Genomic DNA, 6,876 nt, shown 5'->3' with positions numbered 1-6,876 from the left:
AGCAAGACGGGCCTAGGTGAGCACAAAAAATTGGTTCCTAGTTGCTCCATACATGCATGCATATGTGCATAACATTGTACTCTCTAATCTATTTTACCTAATCTCTTCTAACCTACATAACGGTTCTTCCATTCCAGATATGCTCTACATGAAACGATGCAATTCACGTTGTGGTTCCGTTCCTGCGACCGGTTCCTAGTTTCATTGAGTGTTTGGATATCTATTTCGTGTTCATGTTTGGGAATTCGCAGGACTGCACTTCAACTAATAGTCATCAAATCATGAAATAAAAGGGATAACACTTCACGGCATCATTAAGAGGAGGAAGTCGGAACACAAAATAAAAGTCAATTATCCTCAAGTAAGCATTAGTGAATGTTTCCATCTAGGCATACGAGATTCTCCAGCTCGCTACCACTACGCATGCCATTGGTTGCCTGCTAGTAGTCCTGAACTGAGTTGTCTTCAGCACTTCACATATTTCACCATTATTGCATCTTCAGTTCCATTCTTCCTTTTACTTTTGCCATCTGTCATTACCTTCATAGAATGAGCAGCAGTCACGAAAGTATTATTTGATGTCTACATCTCCACGGCTTCTTCATCCTCTCTACCTTTTGTGTCCATACCCTCATGGCGAGTCTACTTATCAATGAGGAAAAGGTCAGCATCTGATTGACTTATCGTGCTCTAGTTATTACCCTTGCCTTGATCATGCATCAACCTTTCCTTAATCCCTGAACATTTCCCTCCAAATACTTTGAGCCCCTTATCTTCCAGATCTACAAGCCACTCTATGAAAAGCAACCATTTAGAACTTCATCAATCAATCTTAAAGGAACGATGACATTCACCCATTTTGTACTTCAAATCAAAAGGATCTTGTCACATCTTTACTTACTCAGAAAGGATTGAGGTGTGATCGCAATTGGTTTGCCATGTAGGTTGGTGCTAGTTTGACAAATAGCCCAGCTGGTGAGGTACTTGGGAATGTTTGAAGTCGAGAAGGCATTAATATACAACATTGCTCTCCCTTGATCTCCTTTGTGCCTATCAGAAAAAAATTAGAATAATTTTTTTTATCACCAGCCAAGCATAGGTAAAACCACCTATTGATATCACCTAGCATCATTGATGACATCCTTGATGGCATCTAGAGTTATAACCAATCTTGACACAGAAATAGGAAAATGAGAACTATCAGCTTGAACAACTTCAGCTCCACTGAGAATTGCATTATCCAACGAGATCAGAGCATCATAAAGGACATCTCTCACCAAGATTTCATCGTCTGCACTCTGAGTTATGCACCAAAGTACAAAATGAACCATACATAAGATGTCAGAAAAAAAAACTAGTAATGCCATCATCATAACTAAAATTGCAGGATGGTAGTAAGTTCGTTTCTTCTAAATGTTATTGGCACAATTAACGCAAGAAACCGTACAAATAGTAATTATTCAAATATAAACATGGATTAATTTGTACTCAATTTAGTAAATCTTAAAAATAAATGAAAAATACAGGTGAACTTAGTTCATTAGCAAGGAACTAGCATGGCCTGCGCAAGTTTATGGCCTAAGCAGATGCAAACACGATAACAATTTGGCATTAGGCGAGAGTGAAGCTTGGAAGTTTCACAGTTCACACTACAGAACATACACATTTATATAGTGATTATATTTCAAAATAGACGGGCATAAGAAGATCGCCACAAATCAGACTTCAACCTGCTTGCACATCGCAAATATGATATACAATTATTCCATCCCAAGTAAAGCTCCTCGTGGATACCTTAATTAACAGCAAAAAATGGCATAGTAACACCATCTTTCCGAAATATAATACTCGTGGTACTGTTCTCCTCTAGCTAGTTCCCACAAGATAAGAAGACCACTGAGTGAAAGCACGATCAGAGTACAAAGTAACACATACCAATGGTGAATAGAGAGGCAGTGGAGGGTTTTCGAGCATGTTCAGGAGGACTCCTGTAAAACCAATCAGCAATACACAATGGAATCAGAAAACGTGAAGCTACGAGAAACAATTATGACCATACACATGGCCAGCATCATCAACTCACCGTAGAATTGCTGGTTCTTGAAGTCCGAGATACAGCTGATCGCCCAGTTCCTTAGCTTCTTCTGCAGGTCGGAACGGGGTACCCCTCCCGCACCCTGCACGTTGAGGCAGAGCATGAGCAGGAACGCCTCGGCCACCACCACTCCGGCGAGAAAAGTGACGCTGCAGCCTTCCTTCCTGAGCTCCTGCCTAGCCTCATCCGCGACGAGCGGGAATATCACCTTGAACGAGCACTCGCCCGTCGATTTGCGCACGACGCTCCACACCTTGACCAGCTCCTCGAACCCTGGCAACAGGCTTCCCGCCTTGGCCTTGACGTCGCCGCGGCTGCAGCAGGTCCTGATGCATCTGAGGGCAGCCTGGACGAGTGGCTTAATATAGCTGCGGGGCTTGGTGGAGTGGAAGAGCTCGGAGATGACGGGGGCGAGGAGCGCAAGGGGCTTTGCGGCGGAGGGGGAGGAGGCAGTGACGGCGGAGATGAGTTGGAGGATGCAGCTGAGGTCGTCGGGGGCGTCGTGAAAGACGAGCGCGGAGAAGAACCAGACGGCCTCGAGGGGAGGGTCCGGGTATCACTACAGGAATGGCTCGCTGCGCCGACGGCCGTGGCGTACGCCGACGGCCAAATGTCGGGGCCGTCGGCGTACGTCCGGTCCATGGCAGCGGCCCATCTAGCCCCTCGGCGTAGACATACCCTCGGCGTAGAGACGGATACGCCGACGGCCACCCTCGGCGTACTAAAGGCCGTCGGCGTAGCACTAGCATGTGCTCCGGTCCCGCTCCGGCCGTGACGGCCCGGTCACGGCGTCAGCGAGGCGCCGAGGGCCACCCTCGGCATAGGGCACCACCCACCTATGCCGACGGCCACCCTCGGCATACACTTTTTTTTTTCTTTTTTTCTTCTCGGTCATTAACTTTATATTATGTTTGTTTTATTTATGTACTAGTATGAATTATGTAAAAATAGTTACTTTTTTAAAGAAAAAAAGGTAGATGGCTTATGTAGATCCCACGAGTGACGCTCTTCGTAGACGGGTCGACGGGATCCAGTAGGCCCAACATCTGCTATCGATGTACATATGTCCTAAAACAAAGGAAAAAAGTCCATTGCTAACCCTAACTCTAACCCTAACCCTAGGGGTAGATTTGCGGGGTCCCCGCCCCCTAGGGTTTCCCTAGATACAAACCACCGGAGCGTCCGAATCGCTGGAAACTCCTGCTACGGCTCATCCGGGGCCTATTTCATTCCAAACCTATGGTTTCCATGTGCATATGTCCTAAACAAAGCAAAGAAATTAAAAAAATCCATTGGTGAACCCTCGCACGAAAAAAGCTATAGGGGTAGATCTGCAAGGTCCCCGGCCTAGGGTTTCCCAAGATACAGATCACCGGAGCGTCGGAATCGCTTGAAAACTTACATTTGTCCCTAACATATGTGTACAAGTGTGATGTAAGGTTTGTCTAACCTTGCATGTACCCCGCGTTGACGATTTCCGCATACATGGGCCGACACTTGGTAAAATCCAGGATTTGTATGTGGAAACTCCTGCTACGGCTCATCCGGGGCCTATTTCATTCCAAACCTATGGTTTCCATGTGCATATGTCCTAAACAAAGCAAAGCAAATAAAAAAATCCATTGGTAAACCCTCGCACGGAGAAAGCTATAGGGGTAGATCTGCAGGGTCCCCGCCCTAGGGTTTCCCAAGATACAGATCACCGGAGCGTCGGAATCGCTTGAAAACTTGCATTTGTCCCTAACATATGTGTACAAGTGTGATGTAAGGTTTGTCTAACCTTGCATGTACCCGGCGTTGACGATTTCCGCATACATGGGCCCACACTTGGTAAAATCCAGGATTTGTATGTGGAAACTCCTGCTACGGCTCATCCGGGGCCTATTTCATTCCAAACCTATGGTTTCCATGTGCATATGTCCTAAACAAAGCAAAGCAAATAAAAAATCCATTGGTAAACCCTCGCACGGAGAAAGCTATAGGGGTAGATCTGCAGGGTCCCCGCCCTAGGGTTTCCCAAGATACAGATCACCGGAGCGTCGGAATCGCTTGAAAACTTGCATTTGTCCCTAACATATGTGTGCAAGTGTGATGTAAGGTTTGTCTAACCTTGCATGTACCCGGCGTTGACGATTTCCGCATACATGGGCTAGCACTTGGTGAAATGCAGGATCTGTATGTGAAAACTCCCGCCACGGCTCAAACAGAGCCTATTTTATGGTAAAGTATGCCCAACCTATGGTTTCCATATACATATGTCCTAAACAAACCAAAGCAAGTAAAAAAGTCCATTGGTAAACTCTCACACGGAGAAAGCTATAGGGGTAGATCTGCGGGGTCCCCGCCCTAGGGTTTTTTCAAGATACAGACCATCGGATCGTCGGAATCGCTGGAAAACTTGCATATGCCCATAACATATGTGTAAAAGTGTGATGTAAGGTTTGTCTAACCTTGCATGTACCCGGCGTTGACGATTTCCGCATACATGGGCTAGCACTTGGTGAAATGCAGGATCTGTATGTGGAAACTCCCGCCACGGCTCAAACAGAGCCTGTTTTATGGTAAAGTATGCCCAACCTATGGTTTCCATATACATATGTCCTAAACAAACCAAAGCAAGTAAAAAAGTCCATTGGTAAACCCTCACACGGAGAAAGCTATAGGGGTAGATCTGCGGGGTCCCCGCCCTAGGGTTTTTTCAAGATACAGACCATCGGATCGTCGGAATCGCTGGAAAACTTGCATATGCCCATAACATATGTGTACAAGTGTGATGTAAGGTTTGGCTAACCTTGGATGTACCCGTTGTTGACGATTTCCGCATACATGGGCTAACACTTGGTAAAATCCAGGATCTGTATGTGGAAACTCTCGCCACGGCTCAAATGGAGCCTATTTTATGGTGAAGTATGCCCAACCTATGGTTTCCATGTACATATGTCCTAAATAAACCAAAACAAGTAAAAAATTACCTTGGTAAACTCTCGCACGGAGGGTAGATCTACGGGGTCCCCGCCCTAGGGTTTCCCAAGATACAGATCACCAAAAATTGTTGGAAAACTTGCATCTGCCCCAAACATATATGTACAAGTGTGACGCGTCATTTTATGTGCTAAATGTTTTCCGTTTCGCGCGTTGGCGGACGGGTGCACGCGCGCGCCCGGTACGGCCATACCGCATGTCCCGGCGGCCCCGTTTTGCGCAGTTGGCAAAGCAAACGGAGCCAAAAAATCGAGCGGAGCCGCGTGGCGTCATTTTATGTGTCCTAGTAACCACTGCAAAAGACAGAACTGGGATACGGCAATTATCTTGGAGAACCCTTCACGAACAGGGCTATCTCGTCCGGAGTTCTATGGCTTTTAGGGGAAATGAGTAGGAAACGGCCCGTTTCACCACATAGTTTGTCGGAACGAGGCCATATTTGGCACGTGCGTGGGCCTTAGGATGGGAAGCAAGGCCCCGGTCGCGGATTTCCAATCCGAACCACGGGCCACGGTTTTTCCATTTTCGGGGTGCCGGAAGGGCTTTTTTTTGTGAAGCAGCTACATGGTGCGCATTTCAGTATCGCGCGGGACCTCCGCGCAGCGGTAGGATACCTCCTACGCACCACCTATCACATGCATATGCACGCGGAAGCCATCTGGGAATCCCACCCGCTTCCTGCGGTGCCCCGCCGAATCCGCTGGAAACTGACCGGATTTGAACTGGGGCCACACTTTCCTTCGCTCAATAAATGGAGGGAAAAATGTTTTTAGGTCTAGGACGCGTCATTTTATGTGCTAAATGTTTTCCGTTTCGCGCGTTGGCGGACGGGTGCACGCGCGCGCCCGGTACGGCCATACCGCATGTCCCGGCGGCCCCGTTTTGCGCAGTTGGCAAAGCAAACGGAGCCAAAAAAATCGAGCGGAGCCGCGTGGCGTCATTTTATGTGTCCTAGTAACCACTGCAAAAGACGGAACTGGGATACGGCAATTATCTTGGAGAACCCTTCACGAACAGGGCTATCTCGTCCGGAGTTCTATGGCTTTTAGGGGAAATGAGTAGGAAACGGCCCGTTTCACCACATAGTTTGTCGGAACGAGGCCATATTTGGCACGTGCGTGGGCCTTAGGATGGGAAGCAAGGCCCCGGTCGCGGATTTCCAATCCGAACCACGGGCGACGGTTTTTCCATTTTCGGGGTGCCGGAAGGGCTTTTTTTTGTGAAGCAGCTACATGGTGCGCATTTCGCATCGCGCGGGACCTCCGCGCAGTGGTAGGATACCTCCTACGCACCACCTATCACATGCCATATGCGCGCGGAAGCCATCTGGGAATCCCACCCGCTTCCTGCGGTGCCCCGCCGAATCCGCTGGAAACTGACCGGATTTGAACTGGGGCCACACTTTCCTTCGCTCAATAAATGGAGGGAAAAATGTTTTTAGGTCTAGGACGCGTCATTTTATGTGCTAAATGTTTTCCGTTTCGCGCGTTGGCGGACGGGTGCACGCGCGCGCCCGGTACGGCCATACCGCATGTCCCGGCGGCCCCGTTTTGCGCAGTTGGCAAAGCAAACGGAGCCAAAAAATCGAGCGGAGCCGCGTGGCATCATTTTATGTGTCCTAGTAACCACTGCAAAAGACGGAACTGGGATACGGCAATTATCAGTGAAACCCCTTCACGAAAAGGGCTATCTCGTCCGGAGTTCTATGGCTTTTAGGGGAAATGAGTAGGAAACGGCCCGTTTCACCACATAGTTTGTCGAACGAGGCCATATTTGGCACGTGCGTGGGCCTTAGGATG

The 6,876-nt window shown here is 48.2% G+C and overlaps 1 pseudogene; it reads right to left on the bottom strand.

Moving 5' to 3' along the window:
• Positions 1 to 368: 368 nt before the first annotated feature.
• On the bottom strand, positions 369 to 2,651 carry LOC127309991 (uncharacterized; annotated as a pseudogene).
• Positions 2,652 to 6,876: the final 4,225 nt, after the last annotated feature.

This window comes from Lolium perenne, chromosome 6 (genome assembly GCF_019359855.2).
Source record: "Lolium perenne isolate Kyuss_39 chromosome 6, Kyuss_2.0, whole genome shotgun sequence".
In the NCBI taxonomy this organism is placed as follows: Eukaryota; Viridiplantae; Streptophyta; class Magnoliopsida; order Poales; family Poaceae; genus Lolium; species Lolium perenne.
This window is presented reverse-complemented; position numbering and strand designations above follow the sequence as displayed.